Raw genomic sequence first — 20,218 nt, 5'->3', positions numbered from 1 at the left:
CAAAGAATTTCACAGTATGTTATTTATCCAAGGGGACCCATTGAAAGTTTTTTTTTTTTTTATTATGTTATGTTAATCAGTTATTAAAGGCCCAGGCATTTCATAGGTGCTGGAGAACAAGGAATAAGACCAGTATATGACATTTTCTCTCAAGGAGCTAAAATTCTAGTAAAGGGGCAGGTACACAAATAAATGATTTTTATGCTCAATTAAATCTCTTTCGTCCAATGTAGATTGGTCCAGAAGTTGGTTTATTAACCAAATAAAAATTTGGCTATATTTAAAAATAGCTTTTTAATATTTTAATTTAAAACACAACATTTTATATCTTTTCACTGATCTTTCCATATAAGCCAAGGCCTTTTCTTTGTATTATTTTTCTCACATAAACCACATACATAATGCATGATGTGTAGTTTAATGTTTGTATTTTTTAAAGTGGGGTGAAAAACTAAAGAAATTGGTAAAGTAACGATTGTAGATCCTCCTAGAGTTTTGTAAATTAGTATTTTAGTTATCTCGCCCACACTTAATTCAACAGTACCATTTTTCAGCAACTCAACTTTATCTAGTCTTTTAAAAAATTCACATGTGTTTTCACAGAAACAACTCTTTTCGCTCTTTTCATGTAGTATTGCATTCGTTACCCTGAAAGTTAGAATAAAAAATAGTCAAATACAAACACCAGACTTTCTCATGTAACACCAGCTTCTACCAGTAACACAGTATTTGAGAAGGAATTTTCTTTTGGGAAATGGGACTAGTTACAAAGAGATAATGTTGTGTGAGATTGCGTTGAGGATTTGGGCACGAGCAGCATGTAAGAGAAAGAAAGATATATAGAGTTAAGAGCTATTTATTTTAGCTGAATCTGTGTAAATACATGTTTCCCCTAACAGGACAGCTACAAGAAAAGGAGTGGGGGCCATTGTTGAGATAGATTACTATGTGAATGGCACCCTTGAGAACTGGGTGGCATGGTAGCCCTGGCTGAACCTAAGCAGACACCCTGGGTGACGGACGAGTGTCGATAAGGATAGTGTATTTGCATTCTTCGTTTACTTGTACTTTCTCAGGGAAGTGTACACCAAGAGACATAATGAAGAGAAAGATGTGAAAAGGAGCTATCAACCTATTGAAATCAGAGTGATCATATAATCCTTTCAAACTCTGGAACGAGAAAAGGGATGCTATCAATAGTTACACAGGAATGATGAACGTAAGCCAACCAGGACTCTTCCAAAAACCAGAATGTATGTCCACCCTAATCAAAATCCTCTGTAGCAAGAAGTCTTAACCCATATTGATAGGAAGAAGAGTTTCAAAAATAAATATGATTGATTGACAATGAATTCCCTCTCAGTTCTTTTACATTTGCAGTAGTTTTCTGTGGAAATTTATGGTTTTATATCAATTATCTAGTTAACACCCAGAATATCTGACAAAATATCTTGAGAATTAGTTTATTCATCACATATATTTCTTCCATATTCTCTAGGAGAGAATATGCAAGAAATATCCAGAGATTTCTAAAAGAAAAAAACTAAGTCATAAATTCCTGAGAACTATATTTTTTTCTTGGTATCAGAATATTAAATGTTGGAAAATAGATTTTTTTTTTTTTTTGTGAGAAAAATTGCCCTACAAACACTACTGGTATTTTCAAAGTGTAAAATGCCTTCCACAAAACAAAGACAACTGAAAAATTATTAGTTGCTGACAGAAAAGCTGAAACCATGTTGTAAAAGAAACATGTAAGATGCTATAAGATCTTGTTTCTCGTTAGAATGGATCTATACACTAGACATTCTTTCCAGTGATAAAACCAATACCCAGAATTCTAAATGACTTGTTTAGAATTTTACCTAGTACATCACTTACAACAATGTGCTGGAATGTATAACCCTAACTCTTCCATATATTCAATATAAATAATCCAACAAGCTGCTCAAATTCTTTCCATGATTCTGGTTATAAATCAACACTGATCTATGCAGATTGGAATGAAGCTGTGGGTTTACATGGTAGGCTCCAGATTAGACAAGCCTCCAAAAAATGTTACCAGGCTTTACTTGCTGCAAAGTTGAGGGGTAAAACCATGGGCCTAAAAAATTGTCAGCCTAGAATCCCCAAATGATTGGTTCTTTTCACCATAACTGAAAAAATTAGAATTCCTTTTTGAGGCAATAGAGAGTAGTTAGGTCAGCCTCGGTTTCTTAAGGCCATTTGTTATGAGAACGAAAAACAGAAATTCTTTGAAGCCGAAAAAGTGGAAGAAAGCAATAAGGCAAATGGAAAGGGAGTGCTAAAAAATAAGAGTTTCTTACTCAATGCAGTTTTGTTTTGATTTGACTTATTGTAACCTCAGAGATGCAGTGGTCTGGGACTATCAGAGGTAGATACTTCAAAGAGAATAAGAGATGAGTCATTCTTCTTAGGTGATAGTGACACTAACTGCCTCCACCCTCTGGTTTACATGATTTCAGTTGTTGTTGTTTTTCCATTTTCTATGCTCTGCAACATCCACACGATGCTCTTGCCATGAAACTCATGTAAAGACTTGAAAGTCTGGCTCCTTGGGCTGATAATGCACAAAAAAGTCATTTTTCCTCTCTGCAGAGCTAATTGACCTACCAGGGAACAAAACTTTAGGGTAGGCTCCATTAACAGCATGGCCTACCCAGATGAGCTAACAAGTCTGATCTAAAACATCATGATGTTATTTGTGTGATGTTAGCTGCATAAATATAATTTTTGTAGGAAAGTCCTCAATAAATATGTGATATTCCTAAAAAGCTTTTGGTTTTTTTTTCAAATAAAAACAATGATGATGAAAAATGTAAATAAAATAGAAAATGTGAAAACTTTCTCTCCCTTCCATACCCCAGGAGTAACAACTATAGATGTATATCCTTCTTCTGGATATGTAAACTTATAGAGACTTGTAATTTTAACCTATACTGGATCATATAGAACATGCTGCTTCCTTAGCCACAGCAATTAGTGGCGGAGGAAAGGGAAAGAAAGAAAAGGCATCCAGATTGGAAAGGAAGAAGGAACCCTATCACTATTTGCAGATGACATGATACTATATATAAAAAACCCAAAGACTCACCAAAAAAATATTAGAACTAATACATGACTTTGGTAAAGTTAAAGGATACAAAATTAACAGAGAAAGTGGTTGCATTTCTATACAAAATAAGCTATCAGAAAGAGAAATTAAGAAACAATTTCATTTACAATTGCATTTAAAAGGATAAAATACCTAGGAATAAATTTAACCAAGGAGGTGAAAGACCCATACTCTGAAAACTATAAGATACTGATGAAAAGAATTAAAGATGACACAAATAAATGGAAAGATATACTGTGCTCATGGACTGGAAGAATTAATATTGTTAAAATGTCCATAGAGCCCAAAGCAATCTACAGAGTCAATGCAATCCCATCAAAATACCAATAGTACTTTTCACAGAGCTAGAACAAAGAATTCTAAAATTTGTATGGAACCGCAAAAGACCCTGAATAGCCAAAGCAATTTTGAGAAACAAGAACAAAGCTAAAGGTATCATGCTCCCTGTTTTCAAAGTATACTACAAAGCTATAGTAATCAAACAGTATGGTACTGGCACAAAAACAGACACATTGATCAATTGAAAAGGATAGAGAGCCCCTAAATAAACCCACACATATATGGCCAATTACTCTATGACAAAGGAGGCAAAACTATATAATGGAGAAGAGACAGTCTGTTCAGTAAATGGTGCTGGGAAAACTGGACAGTCACATGCAAAAGAATGAAACTGGAGCACCACCTCACACCATATACAAAAATTTTAAAAATGGATTAAAGACGTAAATGAAATAAGACCTGAAACCATAAGACTCCTGGAAGAAAGCATAGGCAGTAAGTTCTTTGACACTGGTTTTTGCAACATATATATCTATTTTTTGGACTAGTCTTCCCAAGCAAAAGCAACAAAAGCTAAAATAAACAAATATGATTACATCAAACTAAAAAAATCTTGCACAGCAAATGAAGCCATCAGTAAAATGAGAAGTCAGCCTCCTGAATGGGAGAAGATACTTAAGAATCATGCCTCCAATAAAGGGTTACTACCCAAAATGTATAAAGAACTTACACAACTTAATATAAAAAAATTTAAAAAACCCTGAACAACCCAATTGAAAAATGGACAGAGGACTCGAATGGGTATTTTTCCAAAGAAGACATCCAGGTGGTCAACAGGCACATGAAGAGATGCTCAACATCACTCATCATCAGGGAAATGCAAATCAAAACCACAATGAGCTATCACCTTGCACCAGTCAGGTTGCCTAGTATCCAAAAGAGAAGAAATAACAAATGCTGACAAAGATGTGGAGAAAAGGGAACCTTTGTACACTGTTGGTGGGAATGTAAACTGCACAGTGGAAGAAAGATTGGAGTTTCTTAAAAAAATTAAAAATAGAACCACCCATACAATCCAGCAATTCCACTTGAAAACATCAATTTGGAGAAATATATGCACCCTTATATTCATTGCAGCATTATTTATAATGGGCAGAGTGTGGAAGCAACCTAAGTGTCCATTGATAGTTGAATGGGTAAAGATGTCATCTGTATATACAATGGAATATTACTCAGCCATCAGAAAATGAAACCTTGCTATTTGTGACAAACATGGATGGACCTAGAGGGTATTATGCTAAGTGAAATAAGTCAGACAGAGAAAGACAAATACTGTATGATTCCTACTTAATATGTGGAATCTAAAACAAAACAAAACAAAACAAATGAATGAACAAAACAGAAGAGAAACCAACTCACAGATATAGGAGACAAACTGTTAGTTTCCAGAGTGGGGAGGGGTCTGGGGGTGGGGGAAAATAGATGGAGGGGATTAAGAGCTACAAACTTCCAGTTACAAAATAAATAACACATGCGATGTAATATATGTGTAATATATGGCATAGGGAATGTAGTCAATAATATTGTAATAATTTGTATGGTGACAGACAGTAACTAGACTTATTGTGGGGATCATTTTATAATGTATAAAAATATCAAACACTATGATGTACAACTGAAACTAATAGGATATTGTATGTCAATTATACTTTATTAAAATAACATGCTGCTTCATAGCATGCTTATGTTTAGTTCAGTTACGCCAGTTTCCTTTAATGTCACTTCTATGACACTAATAATTTACTTAAACCTAATTTCCTTGATATATAAGCTTTAGAGGGCATCATTAATTCTTGAAGGTAAAAATGAAGAAATTAGCATAATTATGCTTCCTTCCACATTTGTATTTCTCTATTTTTTTTCTTGTATTATTTTTACATTCTTGTGGTTTGTAACACTATCATTCCATTTTATAACAGGTTGTTAGCTTGGTTTATATGATGTGGTTCTATACTTGAATTGAGCCAAAATTAAAACTGAAAAGAGGCAGTTTTATCAGCTGATACTATTAACTCAGGTAAGCATGATTTTGGGGAAATAGTATCAGCTGATACTATTAACTCAGGTAAGCATGATTTTGGGCAATGAATATCATGCCCATTTGGTTTGTTGTTTCAGAATTTCCTGCCCAAAGTCTCTGTGTGAGGGCCCATCACCTCTTAGCTTTAGGAACTCACATCTTAGGATGGAGATCACACGGTAGGAGTTCACTAAGGTCTACTGTGCAACCCTACAGGTCACAGGTCATAGATTTGGTGATTCATCTCTGCTCAATTAATTCTGCTTGCTGATTCCCTTCGCCCTGCTACCTCACCACACCTCAAGGCTATTCTCCAGTGTTGGGAATTAGAGGTATTCCAGTTACCCTCTTATGTCTCTCATCATTGCAGTATAGGATTTGACCCTGACCTTCCCCTTCCCCACTTCTGATACCAATGTGGTTACGACAGAGAAAAAAAGGTGTTGGTTTAGCCTCTTGGGGAACTCTAATTGTCCTTCAGAGAAATTTATGCTTTAAGATCTGGAGGGCAGCAAAGTTAACTTTTGGCCTTCTCTTTGGAGTTGGAGCAAATTTTCTGTCTTTTTAGGCCTTTTTAATAGTTTATGGTTTGGGGACACCTGGGTGGCTCAGTCACTTAAGTGTCTGCCTTTAGCTCAGGTCATGATCCCAGAATCCTGGGATTGAGTCCACCATGGGGCTCCTTGCTCAGTGGAGGGCCTGCTTTTCCCTCTCACACACCCCCTGCTTCTCCCTCTCACACTCCCCCCTGCTTGTGCGCACTCTCTCTCTCTGACAAATAAAATAAATAAAATAAAAAAATAGTGTATGTCTTTAGTTTTTAGATGCTTTGGTAAGTTTCATGGGAAGGAGCAAGCATCTGAATTCCACTGTCTTTTAAAAGAGTACATGAGTCTGTTTCTGGAATCTTATTCCTGTATCCTGATCCAGTCATCAGGACCTGCACCATGACCATACTCCTGTAATTCCTGGAACTTTGTGTTGTATTTTGCTATCTGTAGGGCAAGTCTTCCCACTATTCTACCTTTTCAAAATAGCTTAGTTAGAGCAAGCAGTTTTTCTTCCAAAAGAGCTTTATAATCAATTGACAATTATGAAACAGATTGGAATTTTGATTCTATGTGCATTAAATTTTAAGATAAACTTGGAAAGATTTGACATTCACTTGAATAGAAAATTTGGCTAAAAAATAATGTGTAAATTTTGACAAGAGGTGAAATTTATTGAAACAAACTAAGAAGGAAAATATGTTACCTCACGAGAACAGTGATCATGTTGGTCTTGTTCCCTAAAAGAATCCAAGAATCTAGCACAGTGCCTGGCACAGACCAGGAACTGAACAATAGTAGAATGAATCAACAATTGAATTTAATAAAAGCGAATTCCTTTTTTTAGAAATAGCATTCTTGGTCTGTATGACTTAAAAAAGAAACTGCTAACCCTAGTTGATTTAATAAGCAAAAAAAAAAAAGTAATTTGAATCAAATAATACTAATCAAGAAAAGAAGGAAAGAAGCACACATTACCCCACCCTTTTTCTTTCTGAAACATCTGGATCTTGTGTGTGTGTGTGTGTGTGTGTGTGGTTGCTTTGCAAATTTTAAAGTGGCTTAATTTGGCTGGCTGGGATGTTCTTGGTGGAAGAGGGGGAGGAAGGTTGACTTATTTTTATGATTGAACAAAAGTATTGTAAATAGCTCAGTTCCCTTACATCACAGTTTTAACAATATACAATTGGATTCTTTCAATTATAAAACATTACTTTGTATGCAGTTACTAGAACCACACAGGATACAAATAATATATGAAAGTTTAGGGGTAGAACTATCAAAATCTACTGAGAACTCCTCCCTAATTCTTTAGGCTCCTGTGACAGCCTATGTATCTCAGCATTGTTCATAGGCTTTTTATTCATTTACTCTGGAGTTTGCTGGGAACTCTTCTAGATCTTCCCTAATATTACAAGGCAGTTTCCAAATGATGGTGAGGGACACTGCTGTTAAGGGCTGAAGGATCTTGTCATCAAACTGCTTCTGGGATCTAGTAAAGTCTTCTCATACCTGACCTGAGTGGGAGAGAAATGGAAGACAGACTCCTTATGGTCTGAAAATTTCAGGGCAGTCATTTTCCCATCACTTTTTGGGTTGGGCAATTGATGCTGAGCTACATCAGTATCAAGCTAAGTTAGTCTTAGTCAACTTTCTCTGCTTTCCTTTCAGCTTTGGAATTTTGCCTCTATGTCACTGCGTGGCTGCAGTGGGTCCAGCTGAGAATAACTCTTTTGTGGTTATTCTAAGCCTCCTAAGTATGACCAGTAGTCACCAGTTCTATATTATGCACACCCACATATTTCTCTTGTTTTAGCTTTCCTATGTTCACTACCTGTGGAGTAGGGAATACCAAACCTCAAGTGTCTTGTCTCTTATGCAAACCTATTTATTAAACCAGAAAGAGGACCTTATGTAATAAATAGTTAAAAAGTTAGCCACGCTTCCTATCGCCCCTCCTCGTGTAAATTTTCCCCCCAAAGCAAAATCTTCCCCAGTAACTTTGTCCTTTCACCCTAGATAAGGCGTCCCTCATAGGTGTGGTATCATGTTCCCATAAATACTCTCAACCTACCTGATGCAATTCCCAATACTTTAGAATGTACATGCACTAACGACCTGATGATAAGACAATATAATCAACATTTCATAAAAGCAGAAAGGTAAAAATTTTTTTAAAATTTTTATTTAAATTCAACTTAGGGGCACCTGGGTGGCTCAGTCAGTTAAGCATCTGTCTTCAGCTCAGGTCATGATCCTGGAGTCCCAGATCGAGTCCCGCATCGGGCTCCCTGCTCGGCAGGGAGCCTGCTTCTCCCTCTGACCCTCCCCCCTCTCATGTGCTCTCTCTCTCAAATAAATAAATAAAATCTTAAAAAAAATGAATTTAGTGATTCATCAGTTTCATATAACACTCAGTGCTCCTTAATGCCCACCACCCAATTACCCCATCCCCCCACCCACCTCCCCTACAGCAACCCTCAGTTGTTTCTATGGTTAAGCGTCTTTTATGGTTTGCCTCCCCCTCTCTTTTTAACCTTATTTTTTTTAAAGATTTAATTTCTTTATTTATTTGAGAGAGCGTGTGGGGTGGGGTGGGGAGAGGGAGAGAGAGAAGCAGACTTCCCACTGAGCAAGAAGCCGGATGCAGGGCTCAATTCCAGGACCCTGGGATCATGACCCAAGCCGAAGGCAGACACTTTACTGACTGAGGCACCTGGCTGAGGCACCCATGCCCCTGTTTTTATCTTATTTTATTTTTTCTTCCCTTCCTCTATGTTCATCTGTTTTGTTTCTTAAATTCCACATATGAGTGAAATCATAGACCATTTATTCACTTAAAAAAGAATCAATTGCAGGCCCTGGGCTACCTACTGAGAGTAAAGGAAGGAACAAACACAAATATGATTCTTAGGACCGTAGAATCCTTGATCCCCAGATTTATGACAATGGGGCTACTGAGATCTATAAAATTCAGGATCTTCTAATTTTCTTTATGGGAAAAAACCAACACACTATTAAGCTAATCAACCAAACAACCTATCATACCACACAGTATGATTAATTGATGATAAATAATGGAAATTTAAAAAGGGGGATATTCTTTCTTCCATTTCCCTAGCATTTGAGCTCTTTCCAAGTTTCATTTTACATAAGACCCATAGCACTTTGGAGCATGTAACTGCATGGAACTGTTTTAAATCTGTGTATAGATAATTGGGACCACAATGCATGAAAAGCTCTGCTAGAGTGGAAGTGCTTTGACTTTTTGAGATTCTGGCATTTTTTTCCCTCTCAATCTATCTTATAACCAGTTCTTTATAAATAGTATAATGAATAAATATTATGAGGAACATGTTGAATTTAAGATGAATATTGTTGGAATTTTACCGAGCATGCCAAGATGTCAGTTTAACTTTATCAGGAAAACCATTTCAAGAATTGGCAGGTAATTGGAATATGCATTATTACATGCTCAAGTGAATGGGAAAAGAAGAGAAGTGCATAAAACAGGGAAGGCAGAGCATTTTGATGTTGCCTCCAACTTTATCTTTTATTTGAACAAAATACCCAGAAAAACTGGGGCTTTTAATCAGCCGAAAGCATTCTTACTCTTAAATGGCTTTCTCCATGATTGCATACAAATTAGAGAATATCAATGACATAACATAACAGAATTAAGCGGAAACTAAAAACAGAGCACTCCAACCATATTCAGAAATAGAAATGTTTTGACTGTGGCATCTCCAGGAAGAATTTGAATGTCAACATGGGTTATGCATGTACTGTTCTCTCCCTACACCTGATCCCTTGATATCCCAATCCTGTTCCAAAGCTTCAATTACCATGTCTGCCAAGGAGACCACCAGGGCCAGAAGAAGTATCCTTAATTTCTTTTCCACAATCAGACTCTTGATTTCACACTACCTAAAAGCACGTTAGTTGATTTTTTGCTATCAAAGCCTTGTTGCTAACAAGGATATGGTTGTTTTCTTTAAAACATTCCTTGCAGATGAATCTCTAAATCTCCATGAGATTTATTTCTTATCTCTTCTCTATTGTGTATTGTGTGAAGTCCTGGTCTACACTGTGATTATTCCTAATAGGTAATTGCTCATTTGTACTGTATTCAACAGTGATAATCCAGCGCATATGCTTGAGAATTTTGTTGTCTATTTGAAGGAGGTCTGGCATATAGACAGGTAAAGTTACAATAGAATGGGAATAAATGCAAGCAGAAAGGTAGAAACAATGTGCCCTGTGGATATTGGAAGAAACTAATTTTCCCAGGCAGTTTTAGGGAAGAAAAATTGATTTTAGATGTGGTTCCTGAAGGTTGAAAAGGTGTCCAGGCTTAGGAAAAAATGGGGGGCATTTGAAGGAGAGAGAGTAGCATGTGCAATAGCACTGGAAAGATAATCTTCTATTATGGCAATTCATCAAAGATGGTGATAAGTTCAACATGGCTGGAGCTTGGAGTCCATGGAATAGCTGTTGGAAAAAGCTGTATTTCGGTCACATTTAAAATGTCCTTTCAGGGCACCTAGGTGGCTCAGTCGTTAAGTGTCTGCCTTCGGCTCGGGTCATGATCCCAGGGTCCTGGGATTGAGCCCCGCATCGGGCTCCCTGCTTGGCGGGAAGCCTGCTTCTCCCTCTCCGTCTGCCCCTGCTTGTGTTCCCTCTCTCGCTGTGTCTCTCTGTCAAACAAATCGAAAAATCTTTTAAAAAAAAATGTCCTTTCATGCCAAAGTCAGGAGCTTGAGTTTTGTTTTTCAAGTATATGTAAATATCTGGAATTTGAAGCAGATGAATGATGGGAATAGATTTTTTTAAAGGAAGATAACTTTGGGAGCTGTGTGGACAGCCTTCAGGAGGAGACTGCAGTAAGATCAGATAAAAAACCAACATAATCATCCAGGTAAGAGCTGATGCAGATCTAAGCAAGGAAAGAACATAGCTTGGGAAGGAGAGAAGGGGACAGACTCATGAGAAGTTTCTGAGCAAGACTTGGCAGGACTTGCTAATGGTTTAGATGCAGAGTCCCAGAGTGAGAAAGAAATAGGTATCTTGGGAATTTTTGGCTAGGGAGACTGAGCGAATAATGAAAGACTCTAAGAAAAGTAGGTTAGCAGAGATGAGGGTGAGTTTGAACTTGGATGTGTCTGTCCCTTTAACAAGTTTGCGGAACATCCATGTGGGCATGTCTGCTAGTCAGTGAGAAATATGAGTCTCTGCTGAGCAGAAAGATGAGTGTGATGGAGTTCTACAAATCATTAGCAATTGATCATGCTAAAAGTCAGGGCCTTTAACAAACAAACAAATAAACAAACAAAAAAGTTTAACCCATAGCTTTCCAACTGGATTGAGGAAGGGACCCTAACTTGCGTTCCTGGATATTTTGTACCTGATGCCATACCTGACATGTGGAAGACTTACTTTTCTACTGGGCTGGTAAAGACTGGGAAGCAATAATGTGCCTTTGTTTGTTTCCCAATGTACTCATGACCCCAGTGAAATAGCCTCCTACCAGATCTCCTTGCCTTCCATCTTCCCTACTCCAAGGCTTGCTGCATGTTGCTCTCAACCCATTTGTCCTAATTAAGTACTGGTCTAATCATGTCTCACCATCCTTTTGCTCAAAAATCTTTTAAACCACTTCCCATTATATACAGGATAAAGCCCCTCCTTTTCAATGGTGCTCTTTCCTTACCTCTTTTCTTTCCCATGCCTCCTACATAGAATAGCATCAAGTGCCTTTCCTCAGATACGGCTCCCTTCATAGTCTGGACTGGTGCTTTTGTTCCTTCTTCCTGTCCATACCTGTCATGATCCTCTTATTCTCAAGAATGGCTCCAGTATCAGCAATCCTGTCTCTCTACATAGTGTTTGTACCTTTATCATAGTACTAAAACACATTATGCCTCAAATTAGTGTTTGTGGTTTTGATCACATAACTGTTGAGAAAAGGGCTGCCTTATTCATTTTGTATTACTCTGCCTCTTACAGAGTAGTTGTATGATAATAATAGATATTGTCTATATCCCCTCATATTTTTGTCTCTTTTATATTGTGAAGGATATACGATAACTCATTTTTACTTGGTATATTCATTTTGATATTCTGATCAAAGTTTTTTTATTTTTAGCCAAAGCGACTCCCTACTTAGTTTTTGCCCCTTTATCTCCATCCATTGCCAAGGCTAACAATAGATAAGAAACCTTAGTGGTTACAGAATCAACTGCCCACAACCCTAGCCCTCTCATTCTACAGTGGAAAATATCAAGAGAAAGAGGGATAACCCATGAAAATTTAGTTTATTCTGATAATGAAATATGGTCTCATATTTAGGAAAATAACCACTTTAGAAGTGTCTACTTTCTTTGGGAAAAGGAACAAATAAAAATATAGTTCAACCAAATGAGATTTGGGCTGATCTATCAGAATAAATAGAAAATCTAAGCATTATAAAAATGTGTTCAATTTTTTAGTTTTCCTCTCTGGTAGCAGGAAATCTAGTCAATTTTCATGGACCTTAGACAGAATCAAAGATTCAGCGTGTTGAAGTTAATCAGTAACTTGAAATGGCTTTTTTTTCATGTGTTTGGAAGAAAGAAAAGGAGACAGATTGCTGTGGAAATATAAGATGTTATTGCTGCAAAAATGCTTGTATCTCTACCAATTTTAAATGTCAGTTTTTCTTCTCCCTAAGTTTATTTTTACCTGTCTACTTGGATGAGAGTCATAACTATCCATGTCTGAGGAATATTATCTTTCTTTTATACATTTTGTTGTAGAGCATTTCATCATACATTGTGCACTGTGTGTTGAAAATTCTGAAACTATATTACATAGCAGAAACATTCAAGACTTAACTTGAAAAAAGAGTCACAAATTGGACTGGAATGAATATCATATATTTTGGAAAAGCAAACCAGTAAAAGCTGGACATGTTCTGTTCTAAAATAATGGGTTACATTTCTTTAATCTTTGAAATAGTATCTGTGTAGTATTTTCCCATGAAGTATTACATATAGATAAGATTTTAGAATAGCATGAGATTTTGGAGGTCATCTAGACAAATGTATCACTTCATGGATAAGGATGTATTAAGCTTAGAAATGTTAAGTCCCTTTTCCCAAGGTCACACAGAAATCAGAGCCTAACTCAGAATTTAACTCATCTGATTTCCAGATATACATCTCTTTTAACTTGTACTACCATGTCTATATTATCTCAGTTCAAAAATTAGAACGTATATTTTAACGGTCTGATTTGATCAAAATGGAAACAAAGGCACAGAGTATTGGAAATCAAAACCATCCCCTAAATCTGGACACTTGATAATGAATACCCAAGTCTATTTGTGTCTTCATTTATTTGTGCCTACAGTTTATTTTTTCAATGTAAATATTATGGGGTTTTTTTTTGCCTTACCAATTTTCACGGTCTTCATTACGCTGGCCAAACACAAAAATGAAGGAAACCAAACACTGGGGCTCCACACTTAGTGAATCCCTTTAATATCATTCATTCAAATTTCAATCATCAAATATTAAGAATCCTCAGCACATGAAGCCATTTGAAGTCAAATACAGTAGATCATTACATTCTGAGAATTACATGCAAATACATGTAATAATGCAGAGCATCTCAAAAAGTAAAAAAAAAAAAAACCAAGGAAACAAACACGCCCCTTCAGAGTTGTTGGTTGGGCTGGAGCTATGTGTTGAGTAAAATAAAACTGCCATATTTCTGGCAGCTTGATTCTTGGAGCTCATCATCAAAGTTACATCATCCTTGTGTGAAATTGTAAGGGGGATAGACTTCAGGAACAAAAGCTTTGAAGCAAGGTAAAAATATATAATAAGCAATATGTCCCTAAGCAGTCTGAAGAATACATTCTCAACAAGTGAAATCCTAGCCAAAAAAAAAAAAAGAAAAAGTCCTTTGAGTCTGATTCATTATTCATGGTTTTGAATATTCAGGGTTCACAGGTCCAATCTGTGCTTGGCAATAATTCTCCATTTCCCTGAGCCCCATGGTGTGCACAGCTGCTCGGAAAAGTAAAGAACTACTGGTGAAGGTGATGCATGACAACATTTTTTTCTTTTTATTCCTGTCAGACTTGAAAGGGTGAGAATCTGGAAGAGGGAAGAGCCTCTGATGATTGTCTTAATTAAAGAAAATTATTCACTTTTACAAACACTTAAAAAGTCATTTAAAATAAGAACTTCTTTTGGATTCCAAACTTAAAAGATAAGTGTCACTCTGCAATTTTCTGACAGATCCCTGGGAGCAGTCTGGGAGCCGCCAATAACCAAAGGCTGAAGCCGCGGGGGCTCCAACGATGCAGTCGGAAGGCTGGGAACCACCACTGACCCCAGTTCAGTTCTGTTGCTCATACGGACTATTTTAGCCCTGTCTCCCTGCTGTTCCTGATGTGTTTCCAAGTAATCCCAACTTTTCATGTTCTGAAAAGAGATGCATGTCCAAGACCCTGTGAAGCATTATGGAAAGGGAGAGAGCATCAAGTCCAAGTTCTGCCACTTCTGACGGTGTGAAGATGGGTAGATGAGTGTGTTCTTCAATTCCTCTGTGCCATACTTTCCTCACTCTCAGAAGGGGGTGATACATCTATCTTTTAGGTTTTTGTTGTGAGGATTAAATGTGGCAGAAATAGAGTAGGTACTCAATCAGCAATAGGTGTAATTGTATATACTCTACCTCCTTCTCAACTACCTGGCAAAAAATTCTATTCAGGAGCGAGGATTCTTTCACTCCAGCTCAGACCTCTTCAATTCCACTGTGTTTATCTGCGTCCCCCCAGCCAGATAGAGAGCAGCTGGTTTGGCATTAAAGGTGAAGACAGAAGATTCTCTCCCCCAGATAACAGGGGTTGAGTTCTATCTTGAGACAACCCTGTTGATCTAATCTCATGGGCATTTTGTGTATTTATAGCTGTTAGGCCTTTATCCGTTGCCCCCAAAGCAAGCCTCCCCAAACCTGGGGCTCTCCTGCTTACTCTTCCTTCTCCCACTGACTTCCCTCCCAATCTTTACAATATGTTCTATGAAAGGTTTATTTTATCTTATGTAACTCTCTTACTCTCCTTGCTTTGTTTGAACTTTGCCTCTGCCACAAGGACACCAATTCTCTTCTTGCCATAAATTCCAGACTCAGTTTACCAGTCCTCACCTTGATTGAATTCTCACCACTTCTGCTACCACCCTCATCCAAGGCACCATCATTATTTGACTGAAATGATACAATGGTCAAGAAATCAGGTGTCTGCCTTCTACTTCTACATCTGTATCATGTGTTCTCAGCATAGTAGCCAGAGTGAACCTTATAAACCAAAGTTAGATCATGTCACTTTGTTACTACTTCAGGGCAGGGACCCTATCACTTTATCTGTGAATCTCTAATGCTTTTCATTGGAACTTAGCAGATTCTCTAGGAATATTTTGCTGAGTGATTAAAAAACTAAAAGAAAAAAGAAAGAAGAAATATGCCACATCCTCTCTTAACCCCTTGAATATCTGTAATTTATTTTGTTCATAACTTCACAGCATTTTATATGATAAACAAGCCCATCATCTAAGAGGTAGGGTAGATGTGTAAATTGAAACCCAGAAAAGTTAAGGGACGTGCCCAAAAGCACAATGGCAGTGAGATTGGGGTCTGGACTTGAACTCAACTTTCTTCCTCCAGAAAGTATGCTCTTTCTGTTATGCCGTATTTCACATACAAGTTTGGAGGTCTCCAGGTTTGCCTATCCCAACCTGTGATTTAACCATATATGTCATCTTTGGGACTAACTCCTGTGAAGTCCAAAATTTGACATTACGGGAAACTCTAAGGTAGACATGGAAGCTTGGCAGCCAGGAGAATCCTGGCAGATCCAGGCAGAATTTTCCTGAGACTATTTTCTGCATACCATCTTCAGAGTATACATCATTTGATATGGAACCTGGGCAACAGGAATCATTATTATATGCTTGTAAATAATCTCAACCAAAATTTTAAATCTGTAAATGAAAATGGTTTTCTGTGTAGGAATCTGATTTTGTTATTATTTTCATTATTAAATTAAGTCTGTATACCCTGGAGAAAAACTGGCAGAAAACATCTAACTTATTAAAATCAGATATTCAAAAGAAATTTAATTTTTGTCTGAATTGATAGTATAAAATATTGAAGTTAAAATTCTAGAAGCTGTGTTCACTAGATGAATTCATAGTATAACAAGATCTGGGAATAACAAACTAATTTTCTCTACCTTGTAAATAATTATCTTCCTTTAGACCAGTGCTAACATTGGAAGAGGTGTGGGGCAGTATGGGAAGGAGGAGGGAGTCAGAGCTGATTTCATTATGTGCCTCCTAGAGAAAGGGTTATTAAGCAGCAAAAAACCATAAAAAACAAACAAACAAAAAAAAACCCAACAGTGACAACAGCAATAATAAAACTCTACCTTCCCAAAGTGTGCAGAAGATTAAGCTGATACTGAAATACATTTCTGGACAGCTTTTCTTTTTCCAAATTGATAATTATGGTGAAGTAGGATTTTATGATTCTTTGTCTCAGTTTTTGCTACTTGATCTTGCTAGTTTATTCCTTCATTTATGTTTGTACTAGTGCTTGAAACAGACTGATAAGAAACTGTCTTGTTCATATTATGTCTTCATATTCATTCAAGCTCCCACATCCCTAAATAATTCTACCAATCCAAAGGATGCTTAATAAATATTCTTGAGCAACTTACCTTACATTCTAAGAAGAGTGTGCTGTCTAGATTTGAGGCTTTCTAACCTCTGAAAATTGGACCCACATAAACAAAAGTATTTTTACACATTGTTTAAAAAAAGTTTACACACTGTTTAAAATGTGACATAATATAGTCCAGACACAGGAAACCAAAATGGATTCAGTGCTCATTTCATCCCCAATTTAAATGAGACGGTTACTGCAAGAGTTAACCAAACTCATGAAGGCAGATGCATCTCAGAATTTTGAGGGTCATACAGGATATTTTTACCCTGTCAGTTAGCAAAGATTGACCTTTAATTCCTCTTGTTTTGCTATAAATCAGCAAGGTATTAAATTCATGTTACAAAGTACATGTGGCTGTTTGCCGTAGGTGCTAATAAGGAAAACCAGAAAACATTGTTTATATTAAATGAGATAACACATGTAAAGAGTTTATCTCAGTTATTCTGCATAGCAAGTATTAAATAAAGGTTATAATTCCTTTTCTAAATGCCCCTATTTTCACTTAAAAAGTTTAGTAGTTATGACTTAGGTTTATGACTTGAAGGGAGGTAATATCTCAGTTGCACCAATTACAAAAGACAGTGGAGAGATAAAAGAGGAAACTGGCTGGGGCGCCTGGGTAGCTCAGTTGTTAAGCGTCTGCCTTCGGCTCAGGTCATGATCCCAGGGCCCTGGGATCAAGCCTGTATCGGGCTCCCTGCTCAGCGGGAAGCTTGCTTCTCCCTCTCCTACCCCCCCCTGCTTGTGCTCTCTCTCTCTCACTCTCTGAAATAAATAAACAAAAATCTTAAAAAAAGGAAACTGGCTGAAAAATATCTTTGACTAAAGTACACACATCTGTTATAATGGATCTCTCTATAGATAGATAGATCAATATGAAGTAGTGCAGAGAAATGTGATAAGATCTACTAATAACTTATTTCTATTACATTTCCTTTTTTATAATTAAAAAAGCGACTGCCTTCGGCTCGGGTCACGGTCCTGGCATCCCGGGATCGAGTGCCGCATCAGGCTCCCTGCTCAGCGGGGGGGGTCTGCTTCTCCCTCTGACCCTCCCCCATCTCATGTGCTCTCTCTCGTTCTCTCAAATAGATGAGTGAAATCTTAAAAAAAAAAAAAAAGTTACCCCTTTTCATGGGAATATTTTCTCACCTTTGGAGCAGGTTAAGACACATCCACAAAAGTAAAGGAAAAAAAAAAATCAGGCAAACTTATCTTCATCCCCTTAAATATCATAATCTTGACATTTTGTCTTAACTTAAAATTTCCTACTAGCATATATGTAAGCATCTTAATAGAGGGTCAGAAGTGAAATTTGGACATCCACATATCCACTTGATTCTCAGCGATAGAATCTCTGAAGAAGGAATACTAAAAACTCTTCTGCCCTCTTCTCAGAATGTTTTTCGAGAATTAAATTTAAAAATTTAAATTGCACATTTGCATGATTATCACTTAGTTTTCCATCAAATATAAATGTTTGTTAATGACATTACAACTTATAGGAAATCTGTATCAGTTGAACAGCCAGATTTTACAGAAGATACATTTAGCCTTGTAATATATGCATTTATTTTGAAATGTTTACATGTCCTTGCATTTTCTTTGACATATATGTATATATATATGAGTGTAACAAAGTAGTGAGTCTGGTTTCTTTATGAGTTTTAATTCTTTAATATACTCATCCAATAATATCTTGATTATCTTATATGTGCCAGGCACTGGGCAGGATGCTGGGAATGCAAAGGGAAAGAAGTTGTGGCCTCACATCAATGTGATGCTTAAGGAGCTCACAGTCTAAAGTGGGAGATGACCATGCAGAAACATAATTCTCTTATGGAGGGATAAGGCCATCCAGGCCATGTGTACACAGAACTTATGGGCACACAGGCATGGAGCCTCCTGATACACCTGCAGTGAGGTGACAGTGACAAAGCATCCTTTAAGTAGGTACTTTTTGAACTGGGTTTTGAAACACAACGAAGGGTTCCATCATTAGAATAGGGTCTGAGGTGACATGGGCATTATAATCACTAGAAAAGAATGTACATGCAATGCCAAAGAGGCTTGAAATTGGTAAGGCAAGTGCCTTGAAATAATGTCTCATTGTTTTTAATTTATACATATTGGAGTTAGAAAAACTGAATGTGCTTTCACTAATATGGCTATCGAAAACATCTATTACAGGATGTTACCCAATGAATCATTATCACAGTTCCTACTGTAGTTGAATTTATTCAGACCCCTAGAGTGAAAAGTGTCGCATTTCCATGGGTCAACTCTTCCATGGTTGGTAAGAACTTCTTCTTTCTTTCTTTCACCTGGACCACTGCCCCGAGTCTCCACTCCAGGTTTTGACTGGAGTGCTTTTATTTAGCGCTTTTATTTCTACAAGACAGATGATCTGGTCATTCCTCTACTTAAAACATTTAAGGATTCCCCATTGCCTACAAGATTAAGTCTTATTGTGGGAGACAATGTTCTTCACAAGCTGGCCCCAATAATTCTTTCCAATCTTTTCCCAAACTCCTTTCTTTCTACTCCCAACCAGGCCCCCTAAGTTCACACCATCACAAATTACTCATTTTTCTCCATATTCCATATCCCTTGTTTAACTCTTGCCTTTGAGCATGAAGCAACAACAGTATATTGAGATAAAGGTAACTGCTATGGTTAGAGTGCCTGTGGGAGGGGACTGGGGAAGAAGATGAGGCGTCTGGTCAATCGATGTGGGCCAGATGACAGAGAATTGTCAGTGCGATATAAGAAATCTTAGTTCTATTTTGCATTCTATTTTGTCTATTCCAAAGTATTCCAAAGAGGAAAAGAGAATAGTTTGCATGTCCCACCCCCATGGGTTTTGGGTGCATTGCCTCAAGAAGGGCCATCACAAGTGAAAACTTTATTTGAAGTCTCCTTTCACGTTTTTGCATTCTCCTGTGTATTTGCCTATTTGTTTCAATACTAAATAATATTTTAAACTTCTTGCCTTCAAAATAAAATTGAATTTCCAAGAAGATATTATGCTGGGGTTTTCAATTCTCCTGGCATGTTGCCAGGACTCCCAGGGAATGTGGATTCCAGATTGAGAAGCACACCTGGGGATGAGTAACCATTGTTGGATTTGAAGAAGGCGGGTGGCAACAACAAACTTGCATTAAACTGGTTTAACCTTAGAAAAGGAATGAATTAATATGAACAATGGAGTTTAGAAAAGTCACTCTGACCGTGGCCTGGAAGATGGGTTGGAAGAATGAGGACATAAGAGGGAGAATGGACCATTCATGGTACCAGATGGATGGTGATACAAACTATTGAGGAGAATTCCATTTTGCAACTTAGTATTTGAGTAGATAACATTGTTATTTATTGAGCTGGGTACAAAAATAGAAGATTTTC

General features: G+C 37.2%; 1 protein-coding gene across 1 annotated transcript in view; it reads right to left on the bottom strand.

The window, feature by feature from the left end:
* KLF12 (Kruppel like factor 12) overlaps window positions 1-20,218 on the bottom strand; it is a 518,537-nt gene that overhangs the window by 485,654 nt on the left and 12,665 nt on the right. The window lies entirely within an intron of this gene.

Source organism: Zalophus californianus, chromosome 3, assembly GCF_009762305.2.
Source record: "Zalophus californianus isolate mZalCal1 chromosome 3, mZalCal1.pri.v2, whole genome shotgun sequence".
Taxonomy (NCBI): domain Eukaryota; kingdom Metazoa; phylum Chordata; class Mammalia; order Carnivora; family Otariidae; genus Zalophus; species Zalophus californianus.
This window is presented reverse-complemented; position numbering and strand designations above follow the sequence as displayed.